This window comes from Leptidea sinapis, chromosome 19 (assembly GCF_905404315.1).
Source record: "Leptidea sinapis chromosome 19, ilLepSina1.1, whole genome shotgun sequence".
NCBI classification, from domain to species: Eukaryota; Metazoa; Arthropoda; class Insecta; order Lepidoptera; family Pieridae; genus Leptidea; species Leptidea sinapis.
In genome coordinates this window covers 12,959,307-12,977,227 of record NC_066283.1, presented here as the reverse complement: position 1 = coordinate 12,977,227, position 17,921 = coordinate 12,959,307, and the positions used below count along the sequence as shown (strand labels likewise).

General features: G+C 36.3%; 1 protein-coding gene and 1 pseudogene across 1 annotated transcript in view; one reads left to right on the top strand and one right to left on the bottom strand.

Annotated features, from left to right (window-relative positions):
* Positions 1-15,945, bottom strand: part of LOC126969709 (sodium-dependent nutrient amino acid transporter 1-like) — a 29,393-nt pseudogene extending 13,448 nt beyond the window's left edge.
* Positions 1-17,921, top strand: part of LOC126969735 (zinc carboxypeptidase A 1-like) — a 117,877-nt gene that overhangs the window by 22,426 nt on the left and 77,530 nt on the right. The window lies entirely within an intron of this gene.

Sequence of the window (17,921 nt, the reverse complement as noted above, 5' to 3'; positions counted from 1 at the left end):
ACAATTCATATAAAAAAGCCTATTTTTCAAAAAATAAATCTATCGAGATTTTTTTTCGTAATCGAGTTGTTGAAACTGCAATATATTAGATAAAGAAATGAAGATAAACATGTCAAAAAATTGGAACCGTAGTATTTGTAGATTTTAAGTAAATTTTCAAAAATCTTACTTTTAGGACTATAGCGCCTTAAAATCAAAGCGGCTAATCATCATCCTCTCAGAAACCCAATTCGTATCGTATCATGAGATCTGACCCTAGATTAGTTACTTTTTGCGTTGAACTTGCCTTTCGCAGACCGGGTTGATTCATGCATCAAATTTAACTAGAATAATAACATCACAAAACAGTATGTCAAGAAATATAATTTTTTTTTTATGTTTTGCTAGTAAAGCTTTTAATAGTAGTAGTTGCGCTGTCAATTATCATTTATATTGATAAAGTATTGTAAAGATATAGATAAAGTTTTGTAATCAAAGAGTATGTAAATACTACGTAATAAGAGGCGTTATTGCCTAAGTGAAAATTAAAATTTAGTTTAGTATGAAACGTGCAGTGATTTTAAGTTTGAAATAGTAATTACAATATGGCGACGAAGTATAATCCGGCTAAGTTTGAAAGTGAACAGTTGCTTAAGACGAAGTGGATTTCGGCTATCTCCGTTTTTTACTAGATTATAGCTGTCATCTGTCAATCAGCTCTGCACATTTCATACATCGAATGAATCGCTTTTCGGGCGTACGCCGCAAAAAACGTTAGAGTTACACCAGGGGTGATCAAACGGTCGATCGGGATCGACAGGTCGATCGCGAGTGCTTTTTGAGTCGATCACGAGAAAAAAATCCGGTATAATAAACTAAAATCGGTTATTACGTACCATATTATGAAAAGTATGCTCAGGACATGCAGTGTCACGCTTCAACATCCAAAGTCACTCTTTAGTTAAGCTTAGAACTTTAGAACGCGTTTGTTTTGTAAGAACCAATAAACTCGCAATTTTGAATAATAATTATGAGCTTTTTCATTGACATTTAGGAGCAGACCTTGACTAAAAAAATGCATATTTTGCGCAAAACTAATATCTATGTCATCTTGACACTCTACCTAGACGACAATCCTTCATCACACATACTTGAAGCCTCTCAGAGTCGATCGATCGTAGTCTAACAATTTTGAGGTAGATCGCGAGCATACAAGCTTGAGCACCCCTGAGTTACACGTATGTAATGTTAAATGGAAATGTTTGTTTAAATAGTCCTACAAAAAGCCCACGACAGCATATATCTATCTTTTATGTGTAACCCAGTAGGTAAGTATTTTTATTAGTTGCGACGATGATCAACCGAGTGCGTGATGCTATGGTGCGGTCTGGCGGCGGGTGAACTAATGAATAAATTTAATTTAAATTTGAAATTTTAACAAGAGGCAACATAATATAGGCTACATATTCTCCCGCTAGACGTAAGCATATATATATTTGCTGTTTTAAAGCGTCGTACATTAACTTAGTTGGTAGATAAATACTTACTTGTGGCTGAAAAGTTTTAGTGATAGCATCAGGATACGAGATAAAGGCTAGGCCACTTCCCTTAGCGCCCACAACATCATCGACCTCCTTATCAAGCACGTAAGCCAGATTGCCCAATATACCGAATATTGTAATCCCTGATAACAAACTCGTGAACGTGTCCAGGGTTGTCACGATCATTGAGTCTCTGAAACATATTCAATAAGTATTACTAATTTGCCCCTTGATCATGCTGCTGTTTTTACCAGTGGGAGGCTCCTTTGCACAGGAAGCCGGATATATTAAACATAATTATTAACATATTAAAAAAAATCTTTTACTAAAATTTTGATGCAACCGATTCTCAGAACTACCAAATATATCGTACTACAATTATTGTATTCGATTGCCATCTTGCAACCCTATATCGGTTTGGTGAATGGAACAGAATAATATAAAAATCGTGATACAAAAATAGTAGTAGATCGTAGAAGGGCGAAAGTTTAAATTTGTATGTATTTTTTAATGCTGAATCATAATAAAATAAAAATAAAAAAATTGTCAAAAAATTAAGAAAACAATTGGGGTGGCCTGGCCTACCCTTAACATTTAGGGGGATGAAAAATAAATAGTAACCGATTGTCAGACCTACTGAATATGCATATAAAATTTGGTAAAAATCAGTAAAGCCGTTTCGGAGGAGTAAGGTAACAAACATTGTGATACAAGAATTTTATAATATGTAAGAAAAGAGATTTCCACCTATATTGACTCATCACGATATCTCTGGAACCATAAGTCGTAGAAACTTGAAATTTGGTAGAAATATTCCTTTCGCCGAGTAGACGTCGGCTAAGAATTTTAAGAAATTCCAGCCGCAAGAGTTTTTTTTTATTATAAACAGAACAACGTCTGTCGGGTCAGCTAGTATCTTATAAAGAAAGTACGTTATAAGCCCATAAGTGACTGGAAGTAATCTTCTGAGTACCGTCAAATGAATACAAAGTAACCTCCACAATAAGCTATGAATAAAAAGCAATTGTGTGGTTTTATGAAAACACGATTCAAGTGAAACTATTTTCACAAAATAACATTAATATCAGCATAATTATCGAAAAAAAAAACAAGTTAGTATATTTTTTTACATACTGTATAAATACCATAAAAGCCATACGGGTTTTATGGTGTATGGGATAATAATATCCCAGAGGATTCAAACCCACGTTCGCTTTCTGGAACCAGAGCTTAAATCTAGTGTCTTATTTGTATTACAGCTGCGACGGCGCGGTGCATTTATAGAATTTTGTCTTCGACATTCTGAAGTAAGTGTGAAATCGTGACGAGTCAAGGAAACAAATGGTGATATTCTCCTTCTTGGTAGCGTGACCTTGGGGTCATACCAATATGACAACAATCTATTGCTTTTTATTTTTTGTCTCTTCTATAATTCGTTCTTCTTCTGCACACAACAAAGAAATAAGTATCAAAACCTCGTCACTAATGCTTATCCTGTAACGTTGGTCGCACCGCGCAGCGCCGCTCTAATGCGGTCCGGCCTTTTGACTATTCGGCATTTTGGCAACCTGACTTGAAAACGATAGTTGAAATTAATGATTCAACTTCCACTGCTTCTTCGCGGCCCGCTGTAATGCGACATGCGATAGATGGACGACAAAAATTGAGGTAATGTGATATAAGTTTCATATCAAATAACCATAACCTTATTGGATGTACCTGCAAATGTTGTGCCTAAAGTTGTTATAAGACGCAAACGTGATGATTGCTCCACTGGACACAGACAGGGAGAAGAACACTTGCGTCACTGCGGCGTACAATCCCTGTTGATTGAAACAAATGATTTCTTTTACCCGGGGCGTAAAAGAATAAATGGTGACTAAGGGCATTTGCACACGAGGAAGCCGGCTAGATTATGTGTACCACAACAGCGTCTTTTTCTGCAGTTAAGCGGTAATGTGTAAGCATTATTGTATTAAGGTCTGAAGGGCGCCTAGCTGGTGAACTTAACATATTATGTCTCAAGGTAACAAGCGCAATTGTAGTGCCGCTCAGAAGTTTTGTGTTTTTCAAGAATCCTGAGCGGCACTGCATTGTAATGGGTAGGTCGTATCAATTACCATCAGCTGAACGTCCTGCTCGTCTCGTCCCTTAATGTCATAAAAAAAAACATAGAAATCTCTGTCTTCATTTCCTTTCCTCCTTCGTAGTTCTTACCACAAAATAGCCTCCTAATAGCTATATATTCGCAATGCAATGAAACACAGTAATGCTTACACATTACTGCTTCACAGCAGAAATAGGCGCCGTTGTGGTACCTATAATCTGGCCGGCATCCGGTGGAAAGGGACCTCTCACTGGTTCCCACATTCCGACGAAGATTTTTTCTGTCCCATTAATTTTCCCACTACCTTGTTACGATTCATTAACTTCCAGAGGAGGAAATTGCCGAGAACGAAACTCTGATCTTTGATATTTTAGCTCACGATTTTTAGTCGCAGATACAGTTATCTTTATCGCACCCATGATCGTCCGAGTTAGCGCGACCGTTTGTTGTTTTATAATCCTTAAATAATTATAGGTTATTATATCCAAAGTTTAAATGAACAAAAATAATAAAAATTAACCACAATAACCGAAAAATGGTTAGAGTTTTACCAAATTTCTAGGTTTTTCTTAAATGCCCATAATTTTCAAACTGCATGGGATAGATTTTTTTTCCTGTCACCCCGTTTCGGCTTGACGTTGAGTTCAGGGACACCCTGTATATACTTACATCCAGCTCTAGTAGTTTACTCCACTGTGGCGTCAACAAGTACAGTATGCCGGTGCCAGCGCCTGGTAGAATACATGTGCTGCAAACGTTGACATGATTCCTAATTACGATTTACCAGTAAGAACAAAATCTCTTAATATTTATTACAAATGCAAGCAATGCAGTTTAGTTTTCCTGCGAGATCGAATCAGAAAAGAGGAGATCCGTTGGAGAACCAAAGTCGATATGGCACGGATGACTGCAAAACTGAAGTGGTAGTGGGCAGGTAGCTCAACAGGCAGATAGTCGTTGGGGCAGTAAAGTCCTCGAACGGCGACCACGCACTGGAAGACACAGTGTTGCAAGGATCCTACGATAAGGATCGGTGATCTGGTCAAGATCACTGCAATATTCAAGGTTGGATGACGGCAGTGCCAGATCGATCGTTGTGGACATGTTTGGGGGCGGCTTTTGTCCAGCAGTGGACATCTTCTTGCTGATGACGATCATGATAATTATGAAACAATGCAGTTAAGAATCCATAACGCTCAAGACAGAAAAGGTCCTACAATGTCTACAGGACATGGCCTGAATCAATCCTTACAGTTAAAGAGAGGGCTTGATGAATATGCTCGCCATCCGGATACGCGGCTGTTAAGTACAGAAACACTCTTTTCACTGATGAATGAGTTTACCATTTCAATTGATGAGTGATACAACAATATAGTGTATGTACGCTCATAGTTCAAAAAACCTTCACAAGTGGTCGGAAAAGTGCGATGCCGTCATCATCTTGCGTCAGTTACGGTTGATGGGGGTGTCTTATTAAGGAGTCACAAAACTTAATTTTTGTGTCAAGAAAATCTTTTTAAAATCGGCCCAGCAATGGCCTAGAAACAATTTAACACAGAAATCAATTGGAGTCACCCGGTGGGAGTTCCGCTCATCTTCGCTTCGCTCAATAATTAGATTCCGTTAGTTGTAAAATATAAATTATTTTTACTTGTAACGAAAGTTATGGCCCGACCTAGTAGAAGCGTCTTATCTCAGCTTATAAGATTTGGGAAACGGTTCATAATTCATATTATTTAATGAGCATAACATTATTCAATTTACAATATATCTATGATTAAATATTAATATCTGACACTATTACATTCAGATAACGTTGCTGGAAATATTGATTAAATATGATCGTATCCAAAGATAATACAATTCTTCGATTAAGGATTGGTCTCCGCTGCGCTCCAACTAGATATCTAAGAACAATAGTCTATTTTATAACGGCAACTATTGGATGCTTGTGTGCGGAGCATCTTGACACTTAATGGCATCTTTCAAATTTTGTAACAAACGCTTCGTGTTATTTTACATTGAAATTAATAAAATACAAAATACTTACTGATGAAATGTGATCCCAGTGTCTTTCTCATTTTTTGTAGTATTGCTTATACAAAGTTTTATTTTATTAGCAAAGTTTAACAGAACATATTGTTCGAGACTAGCTCGAGTACTCCCACTTGGGCGTAGTATTAGTTACCGCACTTTGCGACTACGCTTGTGGTATCTAGTTGGAGTGCAGCGGAGACCAATCCTTAATCTGAGTATCGGGAATCTCAATAGTCAATTCAATCTTATATTCAAGCGACGATATCGGTAACACGTGTTGGGTGTATGTGTATGTCGGTCTCAGTGAGTCGTACATCTTTGTGCCGTTTGATTTGAGACACTTGGCCCGTGGGGCCCAGAGGCACGAAGAATGTTCAAAGTACTATCTTCACGCCTCAATAAGGCTACTGGAAACCCAAGCGCTGGCAGCTATCTCGGTCAACGGATCAGCCTAGCTATCCAACGTCGAAATGCTGCCAGTATTCTTGGTACGCTTCCACGTAATAATAGTTTTAATTTTATGTAGTCATAGTATTTTACATATCGTTATAAGATTTGTTTTGTTTGAATAAATTTATTTGTTTCTGTTTAAATTTATCAGCTTGTGAGAAGAACTCATCAAAACTGACGCAAAAGTATTATTGTGCCCGTGACCTGTCAGGTGATCCACAATACAGTAATAGGACAGATTTTTTTTTTTAAATTTTCCTAATATTCAGTCTATCTCCGGTTGTGGCCTACTTGAGATAAAAATCGTAACTATCGTTGACTTTTCTGTCCCAATAAACTTATCGACAGTAACTCACCTTATCCGTACACGCTGTCTGTCAATGGGACGACGTATAGCTTACTAGTGATAGAAGTTTGTATGGAAATTGCAGTTCACGCGTCCCAATATAAGGCGATAAGAATGACTTATCGGGTATATTGGGACAGCTTCAGATTATTGACTGCTAATTACTGACAGTAGAAGGTAGTAATTTATCTCTATCTGTAGATATTATATTGGGAACGGCCGTAATAGGACAATACTTTAACTTTATACTAGAGTGGACGAATCGACACACACAAACGATTTACACGACTCCTAAGCAATGTTGGGAAGACAAAACTGTTGAGTGCCACGCCGTAGGCTGCAGAGACTAGTCGCTGTCCGAGTTAAATTATATGGGCCGCGCCGTCCGTCCATCGGTAATTTTACCGACCGACGCACCGCCCCGTCGTAGGTATAAATTTCAAGGAGACCGCTGTGTTACGCTACTTTTTTATTTTTAAACGAAAATAAGCGATGAGACGAGTAGGACGTTTAGCTGATGGTAATTGATACGCCCTGCCCATTACAATGCAGTGCAATTAGTATATTGTGGGTGAGCACAGAACCAAACATTCTTGCTCATCATAGTATAAAAAATGTTTGCAAGACTGCGATTCGACCCGAGAGCTCTAACTCGGTAGACAGGAAACTGACCACTGTGCTATATGGGTCTTAGTACAAAAACAAATAAATCTAATAAAACAAATCATCATCCCGTAGATGAATTGAAATATGAACAAAACTTTCCACAAGTAGGTACATCGGTTATTGTACTTGTAAAGCCGCAAACCAGGGTATATATTAATAGTACATTATCATATCGTATACTATTTTTCCTATTAAGTTGCGCAAAGTTCGACCGCTATAATTATTTTCAAACATTCCCGCACGCTCAGCTACATCCCCATTCGTTCAGCTACATTCCCGCACGCTCTTGTCAACGTGTGGGAAAGTGGTACTTTGCGAACGCAAATGCATGCGCAAAATCGACCTTGCGCACGATAATAGGAAATAATAATAACAGCATCTCGATTTGAAGCTGCTTATTACTTATTCGGATAGTTTCTTTTCTATATATAAATACACAGAAAGAACATCTTAATTTTACTGCACCTAGTATTGTGGGTAATTTAAGTTAGCAATATTTGTCGGGTAAGTTTGTAGTAAATAAAATTAGGTGTTTTTAAAACATCATTATATAAAACCTTACCTATTCCTCCTGCAATTGTATCCTTTTGTTGCAAGACAGTTCGTCTGAAAAAAAAATTAAATAATAATAATGTGTGGAGGGACATACGCTCTTAAATTATTAACGGCCGTTTCCAATAACCTATCTATAGTAGTAGACAGATCTATCCTTTTACGCTTACTTAAATTTCAATAACTTATCAACATAAAGCATTGGACTCTAACAATATCAGACATAACTATGAATAGATAAGATCTTGTCATTAAACGGTGACAGCAATGTATCCATAACTAGAGATACGATATTGAAAACGGCATAAGACAGTTTGACCCAACTGGAGGGTCTTCTAATAAGTTTTATAAATCTAAAAAAAAGTGTCCATTCTTTCAAAAAGTTCCCATGGAACCACTGAGAAACGATCTTTGCTCACTTTTCCTCAGGGGTCTTTTCGACAGTTTTTGAAACACAGCCATAGCTGCCTCGGCATGCGAGTTTGGGGCTATACGGTGGGTGAGCCAGTAACGGAGGCTTCAACCTCATTTCAGTTTTTGGGATCATAAAATGCGTAAAAATTATGCACGGCAAACCATCGAACATATAGGCGCGCGCGGCGATCGATGTCGATTTTTAAGGAAGGGAGAAAGGGGCTTCTGCCGTTGGCTCGCGCGCAGTTGGGCGGTTGTAGTTTTGAGCGAATACGTAAAAATAGACAATGAAATTGACTGTTTTGATGCTCGAAGAAGGTATTGTAGCATAGTATTGGAGTCTCCAGGTGCCAGAAATATTAAAGTTATTGCTAATTTGGTTTGAACTGGTCTGTCTAGTTGCAGCGAACCGTTCCAGCTGGATCGGCAATCACTTTCTGCAAAATTTATATCAACATATTGGCTCGTGCGGCAAATGACGGTCAACTCGGGTCAAACATGGGCTAATTTGTACGCACTTTAACAATAATCCAGCTTTCGTCACCCGTAAGTATGTCAAATGCAGCATTTGCGCTACCTCCGTCAAATCTTCTAACTATTTCACAGCACCAATCAACAGGACGTAGTTTTTGGGCCTCGGTCAAATTATAAAGCACAAAGCTTTCTGACCGCTAAATGTTCATGGAGTATTTTGAGCACTTGACTCATACCCATGCCTAAGCTTGTCGGAATCTGCTGATAGGTCATCCTTCAATCAGTCTCTATTATAACGCCGCATAACACCGATGTTATCTTCAATTGTCGCCGTAGAAGACCGAACCTCACGCAGAGCAACGGTAAGATTAGTGCGACCAAAGCTTCAGTGGGGTCCACATATTGCCCATCTAGCAGATAGACTCAGCTCTGTGGCATATGCAATTAGAAAGATTAGAGAGTACACGAATGCTGCGATCGCTAGATTAGTGTACTTCAGTTATTTTCAAAGCATCATGATGTACGGTATTTTACTATGGGGTCATGCTGCTGACATTGATATAGTGTTTGCTCTGCAAAAGAGAGCTTTTTGTGCTATATATCAGCTTGGTTATAGACAGTCTCTCAAAGAAAAAATTAAAGAAATAAATATTATGACTGTTCATTGTCAGTACATTTATGAAAATTTTATATACGTTCACAAAAATCGTCACCTTTTTGCTCTTAATAGTGATTTTCATTATTATAACACTAGAAATAAGGGATTGCTTGTAACTAATTCTAGTAGGCTCTATAAGATACATAATAGCTTTAAGGGTAAATATATACACTTCTATAATAAATTCCCAGCCACTGTTCAGGCATTATCTGTAAATAAATATAAATGTTTTATAAAAAATGGCTCTGTCGTAAATCCTATTACTTCACTGCTGAATATCTAAATGATCGGACAGCCTGGTACTAGATTGTGATTATTTTATAGCGATAGAAATGACTGTACAATATTGTATATTTTTATTAAAAAGAGCGCAAAAAAAGGATGCTGGAAGAGATTCTTGCGCCCCTTCTTCTCTCTCAGAGCGCCATTTGTTTCCGAAGCGGTAGTAGTATCTAACAGTTATTAGAAATGACATCAAAAATAATTCTAAAGAAATCGATTTTGAGAAAATAAATGCCTTTTATGCCTTTTATAAATTCATTAAACCAGTTGTAAACAGTTGCACGAGATGGGGATTCATCTCGGGCCAATCGTAGTAAATTGTAATATCTTAAATGGGATTTTGATGACAATTTTCAATTTGCTGCCAAATCGTAAAACAAATGACATTGCACAAACATTAACAGGTGGTGGTAATAGAAAATATTGGCAGAGACCCAATTTTCAAATTGGGCTTATTTTTATTATGTAGTTTAAATTTGACCAGAACGAATTAATAAACTTCTATTTAATAATTTGATTACAAAAAAAATCAAGAAGCTATAATAGTCCGCCGAACTCCACCTTCGCACGACGCCACAAATTAGGGTATCATCCCCATCATCTAGATGTGAAGCGGTCCTCCACAAAGTTGTGGAATGAGCTTCCTTGTACGGTGTTTCTGGGACGATACGACATGGGTTCCTTCAAAATAAGAGCGTACACCTTCCTCAAAGGCCGGCAATGCTCCTGTCATTCCTCTAGTGTTGCAAGAGAATGTGGTGATCACTTAACACCAGTTGACCCATACGCTCGTTTGTCCTCCTTTTCCAAAAAAAAATTGTCTATAATAGTGTGTATGGCCAGCCTAGTCCTGCTCAGGATTCTTGGAAAACCCAATAATTCTGAGCGGCACTACAATTGCGATCGCGGCCTTGAGACATAAAAATTTAAGTCTCAATTTTCCCAGTAATTTCACTAGCTACGGTGCGCTTCAGACCGAAACAAAGAAGCCAATATTTCATTACACCAACGTCTACGTTGTAATAAACTTCACGTTACGATCACTTATTTTGTAACTTAAAACTTATACTTAGTTTTTATATACTCACAGAAAGTAAAACTCTGCGCTGCTGGTTCCGTTAGCCGGATGGTTTGTGGTGTCCGTGTCACCAGAAGGCATGCAGTTTTCCCATTCAGGCTGGCACACCGACCAGGGAAGAGTGGATTGAAAACTCATTGCCAAATAGAACATGCACAAAGCAACGATGGACATGTAGTAGGACAGAACGTAACTACATCCCAACACCTGTGCGTACCCGGTTACTAATACCAGAAAAAACTTTATTTGATAGAAGAAAGAAAATATATTTATTTGGTTCAAAATCATATTTATTAACAGAAAAAAAAAGATGTGTGGCACTTATTTACTTTATGCAGTATTTGTTTTTTTGATAAAATTTATTTAAAAAAAAGGAAACGGGAACTGAGTAAAATTTAACTTGCAAGATTTGATTACAGACAGACAACGGAACAGGTGAAACTAAATAAAAATGCTTGTCATAATATTAAAAATTATAAAAACGTGATAAAAAAATAAAGTAATTAAAAAAAATCAAGACGTACCCCAGGCTCGAACCTGGGACCTTCTGCACAAAAAGCATACGTGATAACCGCTGTTCCACGGCAACTGTAATGACCGTGCCGAAATATCTATATACATCTAGTAAGTAAGTGTTAGGCTATTTTCGTTACGGAATTTCTGGATTCGGTCTCCACGCTCAAGGCCCGCGATAGAAGCTATGCAATAGCTTAAAAAATCATACACAAAGACATAAACTTTGAACCAAAAGGTTGAGCAGACGAGCTTTATGTTGTGCAATTAGCCACATCGCTGGTTTTTTGCAGACGCCTATGGGTTGGTTGCTAAGCAAGTTTCACCAGTGGGAGGCTCCATTGCACAGGATGCCGGCTAGATTATGGGTACCATAACGGCGCGTATATCTGCCGTGACACAGTAAGTGGAAGCATTATTGTGTTTCGGTCTGAATGGCGCCATAACTAGTGAAATTACTGGACAAATAAGACATCTTATGTCTCAAGGTGACGAGACTATCTTGTAATGGGTAGGGCGTAATTACCTTCAGCTAAACGTCCTGCTCGTCTGGTCCCTTATTTTCATAAAAAAAAACTTTCGCGTCGGAAACTATCTAAAAAACTTTATAGATGTAGGCGTTACTTTGCGGAAATCCATAATTATACAAATGATTTGAGTTTTCTTTAGTGTTACTTCCGCCAATATTTGTCTTTAAACAATTCGACTTCAAAATGTTGAGTCTCGTGCCAGATTTTGGCGAGACAACACGTCCTGAGGATGTCTCGTGTAGAGGCGAAACACGTGTCAAATTGTTTAAAGACAAATATTGGCGGAATTAACACTAAAGAAAACTCATATCATTTGTATATATCTAAAAAAAATATTTTGAAGGAGTGTCTTTATGCATCCATATTTGGCTGATGAGACACACCGACTAATTTTGTCGTATAAAGACAAAGCGGTAATATGGAACATGCCACAAACTACACCATTAATAAGCTTCGACTGGTATAACTATAGATTGCCGCATTTATAGCAGTTGTTTTTAACTATTATTGATCAAAAAGCAGCAATGTAAATCAATTATTCAGTTCAGGCAAATAATATACAAGTATATAATACCACTTACTGTCTCACCAAGGAGTCAAAGTATTCTAATACAGTTACGCTACATTTCATAGTATCTTTCGTTTCCCATGAGGGATACCGTATTAATTCTATATATATAAAAATGAATTGCTGTTCGTTAGTCTCGCTAAAACTCGAGAACCGCTGGACCGATTTGGCTAATTTTGGTCTTGAATTATTTGTGAAAGTCCAGGGAAGGTTTAAAAGGTTTAAGAGGAATAAATATGAAAATGCTCAGAATTAAATACAAACAACAATTTTGTTTTCCCTTTGATGTGTCCTCCGTCGTTCAGAAATCAAATAGAAAGAATAGTTTAAAATTAATAACTAGTAACATTTTGTATATCTTACTTTCTCAGGTAAAAAATAAACTTAATTTTAGGTAACTATGGTTGGTAGATTAATAACAGTTGTTAAATATCTATCAGATTATTTTTGTGTAGACTGATGAAAAAAACAAACAAAACTGATAAGTCATTTAAGTTTGAAAGTGACAATGAAGTACATAGGCTTAGAATGCAACGAGTTCGTGCAAATCAAACAGCTATAATATTGTCATTCGAGCTGACAAAACACCTGTCGGTGAACACACAAGGGTTTAATTCAATGGCTGTTGTCATGGTGGGAGAAAGATTACAATCTAAAGCAATAATTCTTATTTCCAATATTTGTTTGTATGGACATATTTTCTATTATTGACAAATTCATAAAAAACATTATTCTGTTTATTATATACAGAACAACGTCTGTCGGGTTTGCTATTTAAATAAATAAATACCTACCAAATAATGTTTAGTTACCAAATAATGTCATCTGAGCGAACCCTTAACTTTTGTTGAGTTAAGCGTAACATAAATTAATTTTATTTAACAGATTTAAATTTACCTTTCATTATTGGTGATAGCGACCATATTTTAATACTGTTACTTGAGCTGAACTGTCCCAAAAGTGTTTCTATGTAATACATTGGCTCTCCGATGAGGAAAAGTACAATTACGTATGGGATTAAGAACGCCCCACCACCATTTTGATGGAAATTAATTAATGGAGTGGGTCTCGGAAATGTTTGGCGATTTCCAAACATTTCCGAGACCCACTGAAGTAGCGATACATGACATTAGGAATTCCATCTGATTTCCCCACACTACACGGTCTGGCTCATCTTCAACATCATCATCACACTGAAAAAAAAATATAATAAAACGTTTATTTTCAATAACTACGATCCATTGTTAGTAAACTTTTAATATAAATGTGTTAGTAATTATAACTACGAAGGGACATATTTATTTTTATTAAATGGCTAATATACGAACAGTCCCCGCTGTCGGCTATCGCCTTCAGATAACTGTTTGTGCTGCCTCGTAGAGTAGAGAAACCGCCTGTTTGCGTAGAACGGCAATAAAGCTATCGACCTCTTGTGTGTGCAAATTCAAATTCAAATATTTTTAATCAAAATTGGATGTGACATCACTTATTGAAAGTCAAAAAACTACCACCTATTCCAAAATAAATGCCTCAGGCCTGAGAAGAATGGGCGCAACAAACTCAGCGGGCTTTTTTTTCATCAAAAATATGTTTTACAATTAAAGTAACATTTACAAAGTAACAAAGTAACGTTGTACAATTAAACTTATTATTTAATAGCCTGAGGGCGGTCGCCCCATTCCCAATTTTTGGTATCATTAAGAAAGTCATTTATGTTATAGTAACCTTTACCACACAAACGTTTTTGCAAACTGCAAACATAGCTGACGCTCTACACGTGGTGCCAGCGCCATCTGTGCTCTGTAGGGGTTGTTATACTGAACTCGTAGGGCGCTGTATAGTAATAAAAAGGATTATGTGGTTTTATGATACCACGGTAAAAGTGAAACTTTTTTTCACATTATAGACATTTAGCTAAAATTTTTTGGAATAAAATTCCATTAAGGGTATAAAAAGCGCTTTATCAATCTTAATTTTACAATTGGAAAATTGGAATGATAATGGGAAATAATAAAAGTAGACTATATCTCCAACTAATATTTTTACTGAACTCTGTGTAGTTAAAAATATGCCCTGGTTAAAAATATTGATAAAAAAATTATAAATGATGAAATTTGAATACTTTTGAATACTTTCAATTCTTTTTCATGTAGGTACGTGCTCTGTCGGCGTTCTGTTTTTTACGGCGTAAAATTAATTCATATTTGCACTTTTCTTTGCTTTTTCCTCGTTGATCAGCTTTTGGACTCACTAGCTGTGTCGTTGTTTCTTAAAACCAAATAAAAGTTTCACTAATAAATAACAACATTAACATTAAACACTGACAAACAACATTTACATTAAACACTGACAAACAACATTTAGATTAAACACTGACAAAAACAAACAAAATAGCGTGGAGCACTGGCACAAATGAGTAATAGTCTATACACTACACGGTCAATGTTGGGAACTATAGGCGCCGCCCCACCGTCACGCGACATGCAACACATAGACGAAAAAGTTTGAGACGATGTAATAAAAGTTTCACTTTAATAATAGTGTAGATTTGTTTACAAAAAGTGCGTCTAGTACCTATCTTACTAAGCACATACACATTTACTTGCGTAAATGCGTTCGGTGAATATCCGGCAAAAGTTATAGAAAGTGTGCGAAACGTCAAGAAGAAAAATCGTAGCCGTCGTTTAAATTTTTTTCGACTATTAATTAAAATTTACACGTACATCTACCTTTAGGTATTATTAAAAACTTCAAAACGCTGTCTTGTTCCTCTATAGAAATATTAATAGTGCTCCGGCTCTTGTCATACCATACATATTAATAATATACAAAAAAAAAAGATGTGAATTATTTACCTCGAAAGCAAAAGATTCCAAAAGAATTTTACCTTTTCGTTCGCGGCCATCTTTAGTAGGTACTCCATTTGTTCTGTTAAGACCGTTTGAAGTTGATTCTAAAGACGGTAAATTATCAGAAGAAGCACTGAAACCTCCATTAGTAAACCCTTCGTCACTTTTGCTCTGAAACAAAACAAATTACGTGGTAAAAAAAGAAATACAAAATCAACAACACTTGGTAAATGCCATGAACCTTAAATCTACATCAGTTTGTAAAGACGACAAGAACTGATAAGAAATTGTCAGCCAATCTTTGAAATCATAGAATCTAGAATACTATACAATTTTAGATAGTCTAGTCCAGAATCATGCATTATTGGGTATGTATGCACGATATGCACTGCGAGCACTGCACAGTGTAGAAAAATTATTTCTGTTATGGACTGCCAGTATACTGCCGCAGTACTCTAGAGAAATATATGACATCATAAACCAACAATGCCTACTACTCGGCTAAGTCAAGTTAGTAAGTCATTTGTGGGGCGATTTATATGCTTTTACAACAGGATTCCAGAAAATGTTCAATTGTTAAAATACGTTTATGTGGTAAAGGTTTTTAAATAACTTTCATAATGATACCACAGATTGAGAGCCACTGCCATCCTTTTCTTTCTTTCCGTTTTTCTCAGGTCTGAGGCATTCATTTCCGAATGGGTAATAGTTTTTGACTTTTAATAAGTGATTTCATATCCTATTCTGAATACAGACATTTGTATTTGAATGACACAAATAGCATATTCGTAATACTCCCTTTAGACGCATAGTAATATCAAGTCATGATATTGCGTTGCAGTGAGTAGAAGCTCTGGCCGTGGTTGTAACTGACCGTGTGGTGCGCTAATTTATTACCCATCGGGCACCACATTCTGGTGAACAGTTCACCGTATCGGCGGAAATCTAATCACCTACTCACAGAGATCCTGTTGCATAACCAGCCAAGCCCATTCCATCAACCTTACGAGAAGGGTTGTCACTACAACTCACAGTGTGAGGATAATCAATCATAATAAAGATCGTCTATTCAATAATTCAAAACAGCCCGATTAAGCGGTTGTACGACTTCGGGGGGAGAGGGGGTTAGTTATTTCAATTTTTTGCAGTACCCTTGAAAAGTTGCATTTTCAATGACATAAATAAATCGCAGGGACATAGCAGGCAAACGTGGCTTGCTCACGCGTTTCTTAAAATCGCAAAATCTGCATGTTAATACTGACCGAAATAATTCGTTTAACTTAGTTCCAATTTATATACATTACACAATATAGTTGTTCGAACACTTACACTAAAACGGCTGAACCGATATTCATGATTTTTAATTTGTTGTATTTGTCTCCGCACCGAATGCCGAAAACATTGACGAAATTGAAATATTGACGAAAAAATAAAATACTTTGTAACAATGATAATCTCTGGATTTACTGAACCGATTTTCATATAACAGGTACCTATAGAAAGCGAGTCACATTTTTTGTTAGTGGCTATATTATATAAATCCAAAAATTGAAAAGACTTTTGTGGTAGTCGGATTTAAAAAGTTAGTCGGAGAAATACAAAAACGGTCGAACACTAAAAATAATTTATATTATGACAAAACAATGTTTGCTGGTCAGCTGTTATTAAATATGTCCGTCTCGCTTGCTGATATTAAGTGTGAAGCTACTTCGAAAATACCACAGACAACTAATTATTCTTTGGATAAAAATCGATTGACAAATTCAAAACTTTTAATCGTTAGATAAACAGTAAGTTAATTTTACTCTCTCGATAGTTATCTGTTAGTAGTTAGTACTTAGTAGTTACTATTAGTTATTAAATATTACTCGAATGACTCGAGACTCTCTGGACTCTGGGGGCCTACTCCTAAAATCGATATTCGATATATCGTGGCATTAGTCGTGTCGAATTCCACTCTTAGTTAAATCGTATTCAATGTCGAAACGATGATTGAACGAACGAAACATTATTCGATATTATACCTAACCTTACTCTTAATTCAAAATGTCAGAGACGAATATTCGAATTTGATAATTAATCAAACGTCACTTTTACGATAATCTCAACGACCTTCTAGGCTGTCTTGCTATTATCGTTTCAAGTTGTATAGATATATTTGACATACAATATACACTATTAAAATAATAATATGTGATTTCCTATTCAACAGGTTTTTTTTACTACCAAGTAATTTAAGTCATTTTGTTGATCGCTTATGGGTAGAAAGTAATGCAAATGGCCGCCTGAGAAATAGGGAGTCAACGAGAAGGGTTGAGTTACTTTTTTTACATCTTATTATCCGCAAGTTTGATATTATTTATTTAATTTTAAATGGTCATATTATATTCATTACATTATTTTTTAATATTTACATTTGGTGAAAATGATACTAAATTGGTCGTGTAGAGTTTGGCATGGTCCTTAGCGCCTAAGCTTTGTTTTGACTTTTGACACTTAACATTGACATAACACAGATAATATTTAGTTTTTATAGGTATGCACATAATTCATTCAATCTAACATCGTAAAAAAATCAAAATATTAATCTATGGTTACGACATTGTTACGATAAACGATATGGAATCCGAACATTTGTTAGAGTAGGGTAAGTGCGATATATTCGGAGTATTATCGTATCGTTCCGATTATATCGTTGTCGATTTTGCGAGTAGACCTCCTGTAGTCAACCTTTGACATTATCGCTTATCGAAAACCTTGTTAAAGTTATAACTTAATAACTTCTAAGTAAGATTGTTCTTACAAGTGACAAGTTTCTCTTTCATGTTTCAATAAATTATTACGAGAAGTGGGTACATATAATATAACAATTTAAAT